Raw genomic sequence first — 20,248 nt, forward strand, 5'->3', positions numbered from 1 at the left:
TTGATGGACATTTGGTATATTTTCATGTTTCACTTTCACTAGCTCCTTAATTAAATAAAAATATTTTAGATAGAGCAGCAGAAACCAACTTCTTTGATATGAATCCTGTTTACTCTCCAACTCTGAACTCAGCAGGTTAAGTAATTGGGAGACAGAAAAGTTCCTATATTTCTATTTCCAGCTGGTGGTACACAAAAGGCAGGAAGTTATCTCATTAATGGGGCACCAGCTTTATGCAAATTATAGTAACAAAAAGGCTTCCCTTCATACTTTTCATAAATTACCTAATAAAGTAGGAATAAATGGCCATATTCAAGAGCCTTTGTTGTATTTTTAGCACAAGACTCTTTCTGTTACTGCAAATATGACTAAATGCGCCTTGTTCAAAAGGGGTGTTTATGAAATAAGGCCACTCAAAAGCTTTTATTCCTTAACAGCCTTCAGTTACTTTTATGGCACAAAATTAACATAATTAGTCACAGAGAATAGATGACATAAGCAGCGTGCCATGCACAAAAGGGGAAACCAGTATCTAAGGAAGGTATTTTGAGAGATCAAAAATTTTCAAAGTGCTCAATACTAGAAGGTCCTTTTTATTTGTGCACAGCCTTAAGATACTTTCTTACTCCGTGAAATTCCCATAATGAGATGCAGCAGACAGATGACATTAGCGATGAGCCATTAGAAAGAGGTCAGTTTCCTCTGAAAGATAGTCACTGTTCCTGCTCGTCATTAATTTGCAGCTTCAAAGCAGTGAGCATATGATAGTCTGGCATGTTAAGCAAGTTGCAGTTATCTTTAAATAACCATTTTTTTCCAGTTATTAGAAGCTAAAGTTTTTAAACTTCTGACTGAAAGCAAAATTAAAGCACGCAGCAGTGTAAAAAGGCTATAGAGAGATTAGAAAAGGGAAATCAAATATGTTTTATAAATGAAGTTAGCTTTTCCCTGGGGAAAGGCTGCCTTAACTTTTAGTTCAAGAATTTGGGTTTGTATGTAGACCTCAAAGACTTGATTGCTGACTATTAGATGAGGGGAAATTAACTATTTTTAGCTGCTCTATTCTTGTTGATTACCATATCCTGATCTGTTGGGCAGAAATGTGCAAGTACATAAATAACGCTGCAGACAGGAAACAAAGGTATCTGAGAAGCTTGAACAAGGTGAGAGATGATAAAATGATCACCTGTACTTAAGGTGTGGTGTGAAGTTTGCTTACATCTCTGGTTGGGCAATGAAATCTATTCAGGTATTTAAAAACCCTGAATACTTGAATCATGTCCTCTATATAAATGATTTGGAAATATGCAAAATTGCCGTGCAGTAGGCTGCAGACAACTCCAATGCATAGCACTAAAATCTTGGTATAAAAAGACTTGTCACATGTCCAAATATTGTCACATGTCCAAGCTGGTACTAACAAGCACTCTTGTTTTATAATAAACATCCTTTCATTTCTACTATTCACTTCATGCTTGATGATGCAGCCATGTAATGGGTGAAGCCTCAGGAGGATTCTAGCTGAAGTATTCCAGTCTTACCATTCAAGCTCAGATTTAGTCATACTGCTTGAGTGATACAAAAGACAGTATTGCCAATGGATTTGCAGGGTGTCAACGTTACCAGAGTTACACAAGTTTGTGGAAATGATAAAGTAATACTCTGCCCTATATCCATAATCAGTAATGGGAATCTTTTTGTTTAATTCAGTTGGTTTTGGATCATGTCTTAAAGCTTTGGACCAGCATATCCTTAGTTTAAGGCACTTAGCTTGTCCAGATTAGGAGCTTAGCTTCCCTTGTTTCTTTCCACAGCCCTTGTGCAGACAGACAGACTCCAGTGCCCACCTACGCTGGTAATCCAAAGCTGGCCGAGGCGCTCAGCGGGCATCGGCATTGCCCTGCCGTTGAGCTGTAAGCACAGCCCCTGGCGCAGCGTTGCCTCCGTTGTGTAGCACTCTTCCAGATGAGGCCCAGCCATGGGTGGAGGAAGAGCAGGGGCCAAGGTCTCTTCTGTAACACAGCCAACTGACTGTGCCCTGGGGGAAGAGCCAGGCAGCCGTACCGGCACAATCCATGTCGTGTCCCTTGCGCTCAGAGCCAGGGAACGGGCCCTGCCTTACTTTACTCATGAGTTTAGATATAGCCCCTGAGATTCATTTATGACCAAGTGCCCTTTAGAAGTACCTGCCTTTCTCAATCCATGAAGAGGAAGCCTAAACCCGGTAGGCAACTAACTTAGTAACACCGTTAAATGTCTGAAGTTGGATGGGATGAATCTGGGCTTGAATTTCTGTGGAAAATCAGCTAACTGCACAAGCCCTTGGGCTATCATTCATCTGTGGTGTTTTAATTTAGACTGGACTTACATTCTGTGCTGTGATTTACTTGGAATGAACCAGGGTTCACTGAGAGAGGAGAAGTGCAGAGTGTTTTACAATCTGGCTGTGGGCTAGACTGCTTTGAAACTAATTTAGAACTACCACTAATGCTATTCTTTTTTCCTGATAGTTAGATCTGGTTATGGATTTATCATAACCTGCTGCACGGTACACACATACAAATTTTGGATTTCAGATCTGATCCAGATGTAAATCTCCCCGAAGTCATGGCATACCCCCATTGGATGTTCCTGCCTGGCTTGCTCGGAGAGACTTCCACTGCAAAATCCCAGTGCTACCCTGCAAATGCCATAGAGATCCAGCTGATTTAAATCAGTGCTTGTATCTACTGTCAGAATTGTTTTGAAATGACTTATTTCCCAAATGAGTTTTTATCAACATGGGATTCACAATATTTGTAAAAAGAGAGGCTTTTACATACCAAGGTGCCGAAACCTTTCTCTGAAAGCCCTAATTGTAATTTTCAAACCAGAACCCTGATTTCGAAGAGATCTTAAAATGCTGACCATGGGACATGACTTTCATGTATCAGTATTAGTTGCCTCTGTTTCTAAGGTGGAGTGTTTCTAAACTAGCAAACCTTTCCTATTGCAAAAGGAGACTGAACCACCTGAAAACTTAGGAAACAGCCTGGAAGTTAGAGGTACACAATTAAAACCAAGATATTAAAATAAATAGAATGTTAAAAAACAATCCCACTTCTCCCCCTTTCTCCTCCAAATGTTAAGGTTAAAGATCTACCTTTAGGCCAGCACTTCACTTCTTTTGAAAGAACATTTCTTGTTTTCTGTAAGAATAATTCTTCGGCTATGGATTTAAATAGTTATTTACTTATGGTTATTTACTTATGGGGTAATATTTATGGACTGCTCTTATATGGTATACTAGAGAAAATATTTATTAGACAATGTTTGAGCTTGTTAGACAAAGAATGAGGAGAAAGACTGGACAAATGATATTACATAAATCCCAACCCCTGGCCCCTAATTGCCTAATTAATAGAGACACATTGCCATTACTGCTGAGGTACAAGGAATCGTCTTTCCTTTCTTAGGACAATAAACAGAACATTTTTCAAAACTAAAGAGCTCCTAAATAAGTGGTATTGAGTTTTGAGATTTAGGCCAAAATTTCAGCTCATCATCTTTTTTTTTTTTTTTTTTTTTTTCTCCTTTAGAAAATGTGAACTTTTAAGGAGAAAAACTGAAATTCAAAACATTTTGTCTCAGAACATAAATATTTTGATTCTGAAATGGTTTTCCTAATGGTTGTTTTAGCCCTGCTGCTATTATATTCTTTGGGTCACGCCCTGCAGCTGTACTAAAATGCTTGCATCCCCTTCGTAAAGGGAGAGTTGAGAAGATGCACTGTTTGTCTGAACTCTACACTCTACTTCCCAGGCTACTCTATATAAATGATACTTTTGCCCCTTTGTCTAAGTCAAATGGTAGCATTTTCACCTTAAAATTGGAGATCTATCTGTTCAGACTGAACTTCAGAAGTACTTTGGGAGGATCTCAGTAGGACAGATCCGTCTCCAGTAAAACGGGACAAATGCAATAAGCAATGACAAGATGGACATTGCCATTTTTTTTCCTTGTCAGACTGATTACTGCTTAACCTCTGAATCTGGGAAAATTCATGTACAGTGATTTCAAGATGAATTATTCTAAATGCAGTGATTGCAAACATTTTATGAGCTGAAATTTTCAGTCGTCAACAGAAGGAATGAAATTGCAGAAAATTAAGTGAAGAAAGTGATTCTCAAAATAAATCAATATCTGTTTAGAAATTGTTGCTCAAAGAAGAAAGACGGGCATTAGAGATATGCTGGCACACTCAGCAGCCCAGAGCAGGTCTGGACACTGGCCTGGTTGGGTGAGTGACTACAGGGAAGGCAACGCTCTGCAGATGTATAGCGCCACATTGATATATTGTATTGTGGAGCATCTCTCTGCTTTTTTGATGGTGCATCTTTCTCATGGTCCAAGCCACCTCAGATGGGTGGTGGAGGCCAGGCCCCCAGGGCCCTGACATTTGTGTGTCTTCCACCATCACGTCAAGGCCTTGTTAAAGTCTCAGTCACAGAGTAAATAATGAAAAGAGCTGTAAGGACAAGCATGTGAATATATCTGTTTAAAACTAACCAAAGAACGTGATGTGGTAACTGAGCTTCTCAAATCATCCTGTGACGAGGTGGCATGAGGTGTCATATGTTATTTTGCCTGTGCTCACTGCTTCATACAGCTAGTACAAACTGGTCATAAGCACTGCCAAAGACACAGCCATCCTTCTGCTCTTCCTTTGGTCTTGAAATGGTATATCAGGTTGTCAGTAAGTTGGAACATGGATCTGGATAAGATTCATGATGTAAATGTTGGCCTGTGCCTTTTTATGGTGCAAGACTGCAGATGTTTTTGTAGGAAAGAGAAAACTGTAAGACCTGAAACTTAGGCACAGAAAGCACAGTTAATTAACAGACTGCTTCTAAAGCTTGCATGTTAAGCAGGCTTTCACTGGATACCTTCAAGAAATTACTGAAACTCATGCAATGTCTTTATGTCCAAAAAATTAAACAGTTGCTATCAGCAAATGTTCTGCACTTTTCTGTGCCAAAATGGGTAAAATTATTCCAGCTAGTTTTTAACCTATTTTAGCATACATTGCAGCAAACTATCAAGTGGTAATGTGGAGACATCTCTTCAAGATGAGCTTATTATGCCAAGTCCAAGAAATATGGTTGGGTGACTTGTGCGATGGGGAACGTGCACACTCACCAGATGATGAAATAAGCAGCACCGAAAACTCATGAAGTGCCACTGAGATGCTGCCAAATCCAAGAACAGGTATACGTAAATAGCAAACTTCAGCGCAGCGATTTGTAAGCTGAAAACCTATTTCAATGAATGACATACAGTGAAAAGGTAGTATACAAGATCAGTTCCATGAAGATTTGGAGGGGGGGGTTCACTTGTGTTTAAAATGAAAATCTAGTATCTGACAAGTACCTTTTACAACATTTAACATGCTTCTTCAAAGTACTGTTTGCTTGTGATATAGTTATTGTATGCAATTGTTATACAATTTTGTTTAGTTTTTAGTTTGTGCTGAGTTTTCCTTTTTGACCGATATAATTATATAAAGCTTAAGTAATGTGTTATACAAATATAGATCTATTCCAAAATGAAAATTGTCATCAACAGGTAGGAACATAAATCTGATTATTAAACTTACATTTAGCCAATGTTATCCTAAGCAGACATAGTGTAGACCTATATGTATCTTCACAAAGGATCATTAGATGCCGTTGATGGAGAGTTCAGGTTAGTCCCTGATGTCAGACAGTAGAACAGGATTTGCAAAAGTGTTGACCTAATAATACTACCATTTTCATCTGCGGGAGTATATTTAATCAATGGTGAGTATATTTCAAAGTCTCGTCCCTAAAATGTCAAAAGATGCCAGTTTAGAACATATTTGAGTCTCATTGTGCAATTGTGCAATTGTTTGGTATTTAGTTTACATTTTTTTGACAGTGAAGCTGGTGTGTAGGAGTTATAACTTAAAAGACTGAAGTTCCTGGCTCTAGAGGCATTCAGTGACAGTGGATATTGTCAGCTGCTCAATATAAAAGGTTTTAATTTTTGTTGTTTCCGAGTCCTGTGCCTGTCATAATCAACAATCTTCTATTATAAATACTATGATAGAAAAGCAGTTTTGAAAGATGGGTATAATAGGAAAGTACTTCGGGGAAAAAGTGACGGCTTCATGACTTAGATTCCTGTAGTGAAAGGAAAGCAATGGTAAGGAAAGAATTACAACTAAAGGTGCTAGCAATTGCTAGATGTCACATTTCAGAATGGAGTGTATCTGCTTTAACTAATAAGAATCTATATAACAGAAAGAGAGAATTATGAATTGGATGTTCTTGCTAAGGTCTAGTTCAGTTTAATTAAAACACGAACTCTAAAGCAATATATATCTGTGTGTGTGTGCGCACGCACACATAGGCTGGTTTATATATCAACATGCATACAAACCAATATATAAAATACAGACACCCTTCTTCATTATCCTTAAACTTTTGCTTTAAACAAAAAGCTTTATACATTATTTTAACCACATTTTTAACACATGTTAATAATATTCATGCTGTTGCTTTGAAAAATCTGTGAGATGTGGTTAATGAAGAGAAACGGCAGCATAAATTGCATGTAAAATATGCAATCCACAACAACATATTTTTTCTTAAGCTACATTTTTTTTACATTAAACATCTTTTAGCTTGTTTAAATTTATTCTCTATTGTTTATAAAGAGCATCATCAGCCACCACTGCTTGAAACAACTACATGTAGTAAACCAGGCAATCTTCTTACTTTAATAAGATTCTTTGGTTAAAAATAGATTTTAAGTCTGTCTCACATTGAAGAATGCAAATCCTAATGAAATTGCACAAAATGTTTCTCAATTTCAATGATTTTTTTGTACAGTTAAACACTCTTCCTTTTTTCTTAGGCTTGGCCAAAGGAACAGCAGTAGCTTTTGATCTGCTGACACCAGACAGTCCCTTGTGCATTGTCTGACCTGTCCTTTACTGAATGAGCATCACCTGGAGGTCCAGTTTTGTACTAACACTGAAAACTATGTTATGTTATTAACATGTCTGGTGAAGTGAATGGCAAAGATACTCAACTGAGGACTTGTCCTTAAAAAAAAAAAAAAAATTATCCCACTTATCAAGTATATAATGAGCATGGACTTAGTAGTTCAATTACAGGATCATATAAAACAGATCTAACAGGGACCTTGAGCAGTTACCTCAACTTCCTTCGTCATTCACAACAGCCACCACCTAGCCTTTCACAGAAATCCAGTGATAGGTTGTACAGCCTTCCTATGTTGGATAGAAAGATAGTTTGTTGATTTTGCCTATCCACATGGATAACAATTTGTTCCCTTCCTCTTTGCATTGTATTGCATGAATTTTTATATGTAGTTTTTTCTTCAGTCTCTTTTTTATAGACTAAACAATCCTAATTCCTTATGTTTTTTTCTTTTTTTGAATTTTAGTTTTATTATTCTCGCTCTTCTCCTCTACACTCTCTCCACTTGGTCCACAGTTTTATTGATCTGACTATTACATGGCTGGACCATGTACTACATGTACTACATAGTAGTACAGCTGGACCAAGTAGTGTCAAGGCCAAGAAGTATAGTGGGATTATTTCACATTTTTTAGAGGTGCATACAAATGCATGCACCCTGAGATATTATGCCTCTTTCTCCACAGCACCATAGCATTTATGATTCTGATAGAACTCTTGGTCTGCTTGCTCATGTTACACAGAACTGCTGCCTAACAAAATGGTCCTTATTTCCCCTTTATTCCTGATGCATCCTGGTTATTACAAAATTTGCATTTGTCCTTCTTTAACTGAATGTTATTTTAGGTCATTTCTCCATTTTGATAAGGTCCTTTTGAGTATTAGTCTGATTCTTTAATGTACTGGAAGGCCATCTCTCCTTGGATGCATACAAACACCCTAGTCCCATTTTCAAGTCATCAAAAAAAATTTGAGAAATAACAGGTGATGCTTCTTCCAGCCTTTCTCCCTGATATTGTTGTTCCTCTCTCTGAATGTGGAACCATGGATGCGAAACCCAAATGGCTTTGGATCTATTGAATAGTAGTTTAATCTTGATGGCCTTTTCCTAGCTTGCTTAAGAGACTGTCACATGAGATAGAAATATAAAATGTTATAAAAAATAAGGTCGAGGATATCAGATGCATCTTCTCCAGCCACAAATCCTATCTTGGAAGGAATGGGACACAATTTATTCTCAACAAATCCAAATTGGCTCTTAGTATTTATCTGAAGGAGATAAAATATTGCCTAGTAATGAATGCCTTTAAAGCAGGTCTTTTCAAGACAGTTTGATTACTTCAAGTACCTGTAAGCATAAGTTTATCAGTGAATTCCCTCATGAAGTTATTAATTATTTTCCTTAGGTATTAATTAACAGTTTGATGTTTGCTACTGATTTAGCCATCTCACTAACATGGAAAAAAAATGTCTGAGGGTTAGCCTGAGGACTGCTAGGAAAATATATACCTCAGTTTATAACCAAAACCATTCATCTGGCTTCTATTCCTTCTTCAAATTTGGGGTGTTGGGCAAAATGTGAATTTGCTGTGTATTTGCTAAAACCCAAGCTTGTGCTAATGCAGATGTGAAAACATCAAGAACAGTAATACCAAAGCACCCCCCACTCTGCCGTGCTCCTGAATTAAAGAGATTTTTTGTCTGTCTTTAGTAAACTAGACTTTAAGGCTTCATAGTGAATTTCAGTAAGAATTTCAGTGAAATGATCCTCCATAGGACTTCTGCTTTCTCCTTTTCCATAGGAGCAGCATAAATCCAGCGTGTAGGTCATGCTTTTCCGTCTATCTTTGCATCCCTTTCCAGGCTTTACCTTTGCAGTGTTGCTCCTTCGGTGATGCCAGCCTTAAGAGCACGTTAATGTGCTTCCTGCCGCTCCTGTGCTCATCCATATTTATATGATGTCCAGTCTGAGGCTTTCTTCTCCCATCTTTCAAAATCTGTCTTCTGTGGTGGCATTAAGAAATCATCTCACTGAAGAATAGCTTGTGGAGGGGGGGCACACACATATTCATTTATTGACACATATTTTAAAATGATTGAGAACTGCCAAGCTGTACATACAGCTAATCTGATCAACTGCATGATCTATGAATATAAGTCACTGCTTGTTCCTTGTCATATTCACTAGCTGCGTCTATTTTTTTTTTTTTTTAGCCTATTTGTGTCAGGGGCTTTGTGTTCATTTGTGTTTTTATAGGTCTTACTGTAATGAGGCTCTGACCTAAATTATAGTCTTGGGATCTTCAGCAATTTCACTAATAATAACAATAATAAAGCAAAACAATTGTTTGGGGTGGACTAATCCCTTAAACTCTAAAAGCTTGGATTGATTACTGAGCGCTAAAGCGTACAAATATTTCTTGTACACCAGAGGAACAGTTTTCTGGACACCAAAAGTAAAAGCTGAAAAGGCCAAATTCTCCACACGCGTATCAGAAAGGGCTGCAATGTGACCCTGTGTTGCAGTGTTGCTCCCTTGCCGTTACAAGCGTGCTTTTGCTATCAGCTACGCCTTCGTTTGATTTTGGGTCCGTGCTGCTTTCCTTGTGCTAGTGCTACTCAGAGGGCCTGCTGGGACTGCTGACAAGGTGCGCGTTTCCGTGTGCCTGGGAATTTTCTGCTTCTGCAGATTAAGCAAGGGCTGTTTCGTTCCTTTCTCTTCATGTGTTTGCTGTTCCACAGTCTGGTTTATTGGGTGTTTGGCCAGCCCTAGTTTAGATAAAATTAATGGCGCCTTTGTAAGTTTGTGAGAATTACTGCTCAGCTCCATGTCCAGCAAGGCAATTTGGTGTCCTCCAGAGATACTGATGATTTAAAGATTTGCAGCCAGACCTTGGGCCCTATACCTCACTCAGAGGATCAAATATAAGGTGCTTAGACTGTGTGTTTGTACTGTTTGTGCAGCGTGAAATAACACCCTCAGTTTCCAAACTATTGCTGTGTGAAGGAAAGAAAATAGATCTTATTTTTCCCATCCAAATGAAGGAAGGGAATGATTCCCGAAAACCACAGTTAGACGTCATATGTAGATGGACATTTTGTCCAGAGTCTCCCAAGTTTAGGCTTTGGCTCAGCAAGGTGCCTGCTCCATTCTGAGCACCCGTTTCATGGACTTCCACCGGGTGACTTCTCAGCTCACACGATTAAGGTAAACACGTGCAGAAACGTCCCCTTCTAAATCAGGTTGGCGGAGAGCTGCTTTGTTTCCCGTATTTTCTTTCCTGGCAGCCCTTGAGAATGGCTTTGTGATTTGGGCTACTTTCTAGTGCTCCTGTTACCCTGGAGCCATGCAGGTGAGCTCCTGCACCCATGAGGATCCACTGCTGCATGGACGGGGTCAGAGCCTGGTTTTCATAGCTTGTGGATGCTCGTGGGAGCTGGGTAAGGAGTGTGGCACTAAAGCAGAAAACAAAGTGAAGGAAAAACCCTATTAATGCAGTCTGTTTTAATGCAAAACCAGATTTCGTTTTTAGACTTCTATTTTCTACTTTAATTATATAAATCTGAACATACTTTTGAGATTATGAAATAAGAACTGAAAAGCCAGTTATTTTTCATCATTTATTTTTAAAGCAAATTTATCTTTGAATTGTCATCTGTTAAAATTCCTGAGAAGCAGACCACAAATGAGTACAATATGAACATGTTTTTCCATGCCAGCCTACATTCAAATGAGAAATGTAAAGATTTTTTCAAGCTTCCTTTGAGCACTTTTATTTGAACATGAAGTGTGACTAGTCCCCACCTGAATGAAACATGGGTTATCCTCTAAGTTTACAGTGTGTGTGCGTGCACACATCTGTGTAAGTATACACACATGCACACACAAGCACATACACACGCACATAGCTACCTAGTACTAAGCTGAGCTGTGTATTGGCAGCATGCACCCATTAAATCTTCGGTTTAATAGATTTTTAAACATTGAAATGCTTTGCAAGAAAGGAACAGCCGTGAGAACAGAGGGAAGAACTGAAAAGTGCTTTCTGGAAAATAGAGAGAGGCTCAAATTGTTCCTTTCCTGTAGTACCATTTCACGTACAGATGTTCCATGTAATGAGCTGATACCAAAACATGGAATTTGGTTCGTATTTTGCACTTTGAGAATTATTATTTTATTGCTATCTTAAAATAGGAGAGGGAAGAGAGATACACTACATGTAAAATTTTGGAACGATCTCTTACTTGGCTCTCTTGAATACTGGGTAAACAAATTATTATCATTCTTTATAGTTTTGGAGAAATTTATTTAGAACTCATCCCCTTTCAGAATAATAGTTCCATTTCTCTTTATGCCTCCTCTCCCAAGTAATTATTACAGACACTTGATTGGCTTTCTAAACTCTTGTTTATTGGCAAGATGACTACCGTCTGTTATGTACTTGCTATTAATTTCTGTGTATTCCCCTCTGTAGTTAGGGGATGCTCTTCTCCCTAAAAGCCCTCCAAGCTCTCTTTTTCCTCTGCTATCTCACGAGGAGAGAGGGCTGTCAGATTCCTCAAGTCCTGGTCATCATGTGTCATAACATATCAAATCCTGCTTGTCATATATATGCATGCCCTATCTTCAAGAGATGCTTGTTTGGTCTCCCTAGTATAAAAACTTTCAGAAATTCCATCTTAGAATTGGTGACTTACTTAACTTGAATTTTTTAACAGATAAATTACTGAAGAATGAACATGTTTGTCTTCATACGCTGTTCGCTCTCTTCTGACATGCTTTGGAGCAGCAGTCAATGGTGTCTGTTTATACCCACGGTTTATCATGACCACCCTTTGACCACAATATAGCCATATGGCACTTTAGCCATAGAAGTCTTTAAAAATGTATACATGAAAAAAATCTATCTTCGTTTCTCTTTTGACTGCATTAATAAACCTAGATGTATTTCACCTGGCCAAAGATCCTCCAGTGTGGATGCACAGTGTCTGGAAGCTTTGCTAGCCTCAGCCAAGCTGCTTTTCCTGCGATAGATTTTCTTTAACCTAAGTCTGTGGCAAAAAAGCGATCTTTCTGATCAAGTATATCTGCACCAAGGACACTGTTCTTGTTTTTAGGGTGCTAAAAGTGCTTTTATCTCTGTGTGGACTGAATGATTACAATTGTAAAATAAAAGCTAGTTCTTCCCTTGTAGCTTATACATTTGGCATTTAAAATATGCTGAAAATTATTACTTTTTGGGGGGCTAGTAAAAGATTCTGACTGTCATATAAAGAAGAAGGAATACAAGAAAAACAAACGTTTATCACTTTACAATTTACATACCAAGTTTAGCCCAGCTATGATTTAAAACAGTACATAAACTGCTAAATTGATCTTTGAATAGCAAAGTTGAGCTTAACTGCAGCAATGCCATAAGCATTGTTAGGATATATTAGAACAAAATAACTTAACATTCACTGTTGATCTCTCCTTGAAATTTATTAACTCCTTGGTACTAAGAAATATAATTTGATGTCACTGACTGTTGCAACGTATTTTTACATTAACTCTAGGTGGACTGAATTATCCACCTCTCTCTCTAAAGGGTTACAGTATGAATTTACCACTTTGAGGAAATGTTGCAGTGTTTGTTTAGGGCCTTTTATTCCAAACTCTCTCTCGCCTAATCTATTTTCTTGAAGTCAGAACCTACACTTGAAACCTGTCCTACTAACCAGCCTTCTGGGACATCGCTGAGTTCCTGAAAGCCTAAGCCCAATATACCGCCGTGCAGTTATGACCTGAGTAGGGAAAGGAAATTGGAAGGAGGAACTAAAGATATTTTACTCTTATGAATTAGTATACAAATACAGATTTATAGTCTGCATATGTGTTTTGTTTTTACTGATGGTCGTAACTAAGGGCACCTGTAAGTCAGGGGAAAAGCGAAAGAATGAAGAATAAATGGAAGAGAAATGTAATAAGAAGCAGCGTTTCAGAACTGATTTGGAGTCTGCTATGTGAGACTTAAAAACTTGTTTTTCTTTGCCTGGAAAACCTGTATCATTTAGCTGATGTACTTCAGTGTAAAGTATGAAATGTAACGATTTTTTAAAAGATTCTTTCAGTGTTTCCAACGGAAATGTTGAGCTAAGTGTAGAATTTGTGGGATCAGTTAGCTTATGAATAACGATCTTTTATGCTGGCATTGGGAAATCCATGTTCCCACAGCTAGTTCAATAAAGCAATTAATATCAATAAATGCTGAAGAAAGCAAATCTCCGCTCACTTTTGTCTGGATTAGCTAACAGAAGGAAGAACCCCACGCCTCTCCCGGCGTACCTAAGCTCGCCTAGGAAGACGCGCCGGTGGAAGGTAAATTCAGTGAGCTGCTTGCCATATGTTTGCCATTGCTTCCTGTTCCCCGTGTCGCACGCTTTCCCCGGTATGAGATGATTAACATTTTTCTCTGGAAATCTTCGCTGTGGTTATTTTGTTTCACGCCTCCCTCCGTGCCAAACCCGTCTTGTCATCAGCGCTCGGCCTCCTTTCGGGTGTTCCTAGGTTTAGTTCCCGCTCAGATGGGTTTCATTACAGAGCACCGTTACCTCCAAAACTCGCGGTTTTGGAGCGCGTCTTGAGCGCGCGCGGCGCTGAAGTTCCCTCCTGCGTAGGAAACTCCTAATTTACTTGGCCTTGCATTCGATCCTAGGGCGAGCGTTTCTCGTCTGGCAGGGCATATTTCTGTAGCCCACGTAAAGCCGTCCACGAAAGGGGGAGGAAGGTCTGTCAAGGGAATAGGTGGGGATTAGCTGACCTCACCCCACGGCAGCGAACTTGCGCGTTCAGGCTTTGTAGATGAAAATGCTTGATAAAGTCGTAAAACAGCCCTGAAGTTTCCCTGTGTTTGGCTCCGTTATCTGAGATTTCGCGCGCAAGCAGTAAAAAGCTGGAGAGATTTTTATCTCGAAGCAGCCAAGAAGCGTGGTAGCGAGGTAAAGGCTCAAAGCGCTGCTGGCGTGGGAAGTCCCCCGCTTCCCCGGGCCCGTAACGCCCCCGCTTCGCCAAGAACTGGCACCGCGGGCCGAGGTGCCAAATTCACGCCTTGGGTGCGCTGCAGGGGTTGAGTAACCCCTGAAGTACTGGTATAAAGCTCGCTTCTGGAGGGGATAGCCTGTTAAAGTTTACTGGGCGCTTTTCAAAGGAAAGTAATAGTTTCTGATGGGTGATGCTATGGGTGTGAGGCCAAAACAGATTTGCAGTGGAGTTTAGTTTTTTTGAAGTAAATAAAACAATATGTGGCATTTTGGATCACATTTCCTATCGTCCGCGTGTGCTGGGAGACCTCCCCCGTGCTTCAGGAAGAAATGTTGCTTCATGCGCAAGTCTGAAATTTTCTTTTTGCATTGTCTTGATTTATATGTGATCCTACATACCTCGTCTTGGTGGTAACCTCGTCCTTCTCCTTGGAGTAGGGTTAATAAAAAAGAGGACATACTGTTACTGTATGTATATTGACTCCGGCTAAACTTTTAGGAATAGAAGAACAAAAAGCACAAGAGAATATCCTGTAATTTATTGTGTGCACAGATGCGATAGAGCTGTACTAAACAGGAGAGTGCAATGTGAACACGTGTGTGTTTGTACTTTCCTATGCTGTTTCTGTTCATTGCTTGTATTCTTTCTTTTCTAAGAGATTAGATTGTTCGTTTCTTGATTTCACTTTACTCATTTTCATTCCCTGTGCTATATTGTGTTGATCTTTGCATATACACTGTTTTTACCTCCATTGGCTCCTAAGCAGGAGAGAAGAGAACAGAGATTGAGTTCAAGCCTCACATTTGATTTGTTATTTTGACTATGGGAAGCTTGACTTGAACAAGAAAATGTACAGATAGATAAGAAATAGAAATAGATGTATTAAGGCTATGTCGAGAATTAAACTGAAAAACTGATAATTTTTCTTAGAGTTTTTAGGTGTTATGTTACATGAAGGCTACTGATGCAGCTGCTCAGATTTGGTGGGTTTTTTTGCAACATTGGATTTTTTGTTTTACAATATTAATATAGCAGGGTAAGGAACACAAGATAAAAAAACCAATATTTTGGTTTTAGTTTGGTCAAACCTAATAAAAAATTTCAGTCTGTCATTATGACTAGAAATATTTAATTTCATGACAGTCATATGTGCTGGCTTATGCTGGTACTTTTACAGACTTGTAGCCGAAGTCCTCAGGCTTTTGCTTCTTGTAAGTGCAAGTGTAGGACGCTGGGTTACAACTCTTTACGAAGACGAACCCAGCAGGTTGGGTTACATTACTGTACCATGGAGATCTTGGTGTGATCGGCCAACTTAGCAGTTGCCGTCTGACATGTTGGTCTACAGGAAGGAACTGGATCGTGAAACTCCCACCAGATTTTCAGCTTTACACTCATGCCAGCCCAAGGCAGAGTGAACATGTGGCCTCTCCTTGCCTGCCCTGCGCTGGGTTGTTAAACCCGCTGCTTCATCCGGAGGAGGAAGGCTGCAGCCTGGGCCGGTCCCCTGCGCACTGCTCTGCGCGTCGCTCGAGCTGCTGAGCATTGTGGCGGCTTGTGCCACCACCTCCCAATCTTCTCAACACTCCAACCGCGGAAATTTTGGATCCATAAATAGGCTCGGCATTTCTAGTTTTGCTGAATTTGTAATTAATATCAAAATGTATTGTATTGTGTCTGGGTGAGAAATTCCCGTTCAGCTCCAGCTATAAACGTAACTACTTGGTCTCAAACTCTTTTAGCTAAATAAAAATTTTGAAAAGTTAAATTATTTAGCAAAGAAATTTTAATTTAATTGCTTTCCATGTTTCACTCAAGCATTTTTTCTGATTTTTTTTCCCTTCATTAAACAAGTGACCACCATTTTCTCCAGATTTAATGCATGAAATTTCTTTTAATTGGTGGCATACTGGCATTTCTAGATTATTGGGCAAATGAAGTTTAAAAAACTCTGTTTCTCTCTCTCTGCAGTTGGTTATTTGCTTATGTATTCAGGATAGTCTCATGTATTCTTTTGCAAGGGTACGAATAGGTATACAGGCGTCGTTCACTGTCAGTGATGAAGTCTTTGGTTAACATCAGCTCTCTCTTTTGGAAGTAGTACGTAAATTCAGCACGAGAGAGCCATCTTGGGCCAGTCTTAGCATTTTCTCGTGTTGCTCCCACTGAATAGCTTTTTAGACGCTCTATCCAGAAACTCATTTAGCGTCCCTGTAATTTCTAGCTTAGATTTGATAGCCAGTTTATGATCATTGATGTGTTTGACTAACTCTCTACATATAAGTAATCTGATAGAGTGGCAGTCTTCATATGTTGTTTTTAGCAACCTATATATTTGTGTGTATGTGTGTGTGTGTGTATATATATATATATAAATATATTTATTTATTTATTTATTTTGAGATTTCTGAGACTGACGTTGCAGCAGCCAGAAATTTTGCTGAGCGGTGATAGCCAAGCAAAGGCAAGCTCTGAGATAGCTGCGAGCCCTTGGCACCTTGCTGTGAACACTTCTGACCTGCTGCTCGTGTTGAAAGCAGCATTTCCAGTCCCATCTCCCTTCTGCGGTTATGTTCAAATTCTGTAACGGGCAGCTCACGTGGGCCCCAAACACACTCCTCTGAGGTCCATCCAGATGAGTGATGCAATCTGCTTTGAAAATTTTACTCTATAAATACTCTGTACAAACAGGGTGTATAGATCATTTAGGAATTGACTTGCAATTTTAGGGTAACATCCAGGTGTATGGAGAAATTGGGGTGCACAAAAATGCCCTATGTGTTGGCTATGTCTTGAGATTCTCCTTTTGCAAAGAGGAACAGAGTCTGGTGGCCTGCTTAATACTTGATAGGGCAATGATTTGAATGAACATAGCACATATTTTGCTAGTTCTCTGCTTTGGCCATGTTTCTAAATAAGATTTTTTTTCAAACCTGTGAGACATTACTAATTCCAACGCTGCTGAAAATCAAGGAATGGTTTAAGTGGAGACAGCCACAAGGCAGTGTGCACCATTTCTCCTTAGCAATTGAAAGCCCTGTTGCAAACTACAGCTACCAGCTGACGAAATTATTTTACTCTTAAGTAGAAAATCAAAACTTTTAAATATTGTCCAGTACTCTAATAAAATATACAGCTGCAATGGGAGTGTTGTTAGGCTTTTTAGAGGGAAAAAAGAAGTGTTTGCTATTAGAAGCAAACTGAACTCGTTCAGGTGTTACAGGTAGCTGCGAGCTCTGGTTGTCCTCTACTCCCGAACCCTTATCCCCACGTCCTCTTCCTCGTCCCTGCACCTTGGCAGCGGGGAAAGTCGTTATCTGAGCGGAGAGCTCTGCATCTGTCAGCTGGGAAGTGAATACCTGATCGCGATAGCAGTTGTTTTAGTTTCAAATGGGTAGCTATGTCTCTTGAAATTTGGGGGGCAGTCGTCATTTTGGTATTTAATCAGTTTGCGTTATTATTGTCCAAGCCTCAAAGAGCCAAACAAGAGCAGCGGCGCTGCTTCCCCCCCAAAGCTCGGACAGGCAAACGTGAGGCGTGGACTAACCCCGATAAAGCAGGCAGCAATGATTTCTGGAGAGAGCGTCCCTTTGCTTTTAACAATTACATTAAAACTTTTAAAAATACACTTTATAAGCTTCAAGAAGTCTGCCTCTACATCCCTTTCTTTCATCCCTCCTCTTTGCCCTCCCATCTGAGCGCTGCCTCGGCGCCGAAGCCCTTACTGTGCAATCGCTAAGTCTGCCTGGCCTCAGACTTCCTCAGCATTTACCAAAAAAAAGGGAGCAGTTCGTTTAAAAGTCAAATATACTCTGAGTGCCTTAGCTTCTTAATGTTTTTGAAAGAATATACTTTTTTAAAAGTTTTGAACTTTCTCTGTGCATGTGTTATTTGAGGGGCATAGCCAGGATGATTAATTGTAGATATTTATCTTTAGCTATATTTATATTATTTTATTCTAAGAGGAAATTAATCTTTTATTAGATTTAAATAGTACAAGGCAATTGAGACGTTTTGGGCTGTGTAGGAAATAAAAAGCAGTTGCCTACCCTGTGCTGTTGTGGATTTGGCTTGAAAAAAATACCTTAAGAGGAAATTCCCATCTGCTCGTTTCCAGTGGTTTCAGAGTGTTGAAAGGATGCTCCGAAAGGGTTAACCTGCCGTAGGCTCCCAAGCTGTCCGCGCTAGAGCCTCCGAGCCTTTGTGCTGTGTCCTTTTGGCTCTTCTCTCGCGCGTTATTATAACCTGGTACAGCTTGTTGTCACTTTGCTGTTGGATGAACCGTTTAGTGTTCTTAGAGCTGTGATACCAGTCAGGCCATGAGGATTTTTAACTTTACGTTTATCGTGTGAAATATCACAAGCTGTTATGAGTATTTTATTAAACATGAGGCATCTCAATAAATTTTGTATCTAATTTGTAACAAAAAATAACTGAACAAAGTTGAGAAAATATTCCTGTAATGCTTTTTCCAGGCAAGAGACTTGACTTTTAACTTTTCATGGTAATTTTCTGTTTCACTATTACTGGACAAACTTCACACCTAGGGTTTTTTCCCTTTCTATATTTCTCATTGAGAAGGATGAGTTTAAAATTTTGTCTTTCCATTAAAACCAGAGCGATTTTCCATTAAAAATGTACAGAAAAGCTTTGCAAAAATCAACACAGTTTCCGTGGCTTCGTGAATGTCTTGTGGATTTGCCTCGAACCTTAAGGACAGGATAAATGACCCTGCAAGGCGGTTCTGTGCGAGGGGAAGAGGCGTCCTCCTGAACGGGTCCCGCCGGACGGGTCCTGGGTGCTGGACAGCCGCCGGGACCAGCAGCCGTGCAAGCGTGCAAGCGTGCACCAGCGCAGAGCACGGCTGTACAAGCGGCGGCACGGACTGGGAGGTTATCTGCTCTGACATGTTCTGAGACTCGTTTGATGCTTGTTTTATATTTCTGGTGTCTCGTCGAATCTCGTTTTACATGCCCTTCCGAGTGCTGAGATTTTTCACAGCTTTACTAGGAAAAAAGTTCGATGCTATAATGGCTCCAACATACCCTGAAACAACTGGTAATTCCCTTCCATTTTAGTTGCTTTTTTATTTTATGGTGTAAAGAAAGTTGTATACAATTATCCATTAAAGGATAATACCCCTTTTAAATTTCTTCTGATTGTTTTTTCTTACTGCAAGTATTTTTATGGCAATAGAAATGGACAGTTCTAATATGTTGCTATATACATTTTTCTAATGAGTCTGCTTTTCTGCAGCCTTGCATTTTTCACGTTTTACATCTATTCACAGCATTATAGAATGATACCAAGTCTGGACATTTATGCCTGTATCCACTTTGCACAGATGAATATGATTGCGTTAAAGATGAGACCCTGGAGGACCTAACTAGTAGTTCCCATGCGGAAACTGAGAACCTATAGCCCATGAATGGCAAACTCAACTCTTATACGTAGAGTTTGTTGTGGAAATCAGCTTGTGGTAGAAACTGTCTACGCTTACACTGTTTGTAGAAGAACCTTCTTATCTGTTTTATAAATTGTTATTTTTGTTTAAATTCGTAGTGCTGTATCGTGCATGAATCATCTTGCGTTGGGCAAGGAGACGTGGCCACTAAGTAGCCCAGTGTAAACCGGCATCACTTCATCTGATGTGACAGGTGAACCACTTCGTGTCATCAGTTCGACCAAATGGGATTGCCCGGAGCCAGGCTTTTTAAGCCCATTTTCATCAAGGGCATGTCAGAGTTTACACTCTGAATAAAAATAAAATGACAACTCAGAGTAGCTGCTTTCAGGATGTATTGTAAGAGATACTGAAATGCCTCTGTGTTAGGAGAAGGTGGTCAAGAGTGTGTTTAACCAGTACCTTGACCGGTGGGGTGATGAGCAATCATCTAGCTTTTAACAGTTATCAAGGATTCCACCTAGTAACCTTAAAATGTAAATTGAACAGGTAGGAGAAGAGCTGTCCAATGACAGTATAAAGGTACAATTTCCTCTTTATTTACGAAGAGTTATTGGCATTTGACTAAGAGTCTGGCAGTTCATCAGAATGGAACGTGAGCTAAAAGATAGAAAATGAGTCTGAAAATGTTTGGATTCACTTGGAGCAAACAACCATGAAATGATTCTTTAACGGGGATACGTGGAATGCTTGTGCTTGTGTTGTAGGGGAGGCAGGAATCGTCAGAAGAGAGTAATATGTGATCAGGGATGCTAT

The sequence above is a fragment of the Rhea pennata genome, chromosome 6, assembly GCF_028389875.1.
Source record: "Rhea pennata isolate bPtePen1 chromosome 6, bPtePen1.pri, whole genome shotgun sequence".
NCBI lineage: Eukaryota > Metazoa > Chordata > Aves > Rheiformes > Rheidae > Rhea > Rhea pennata.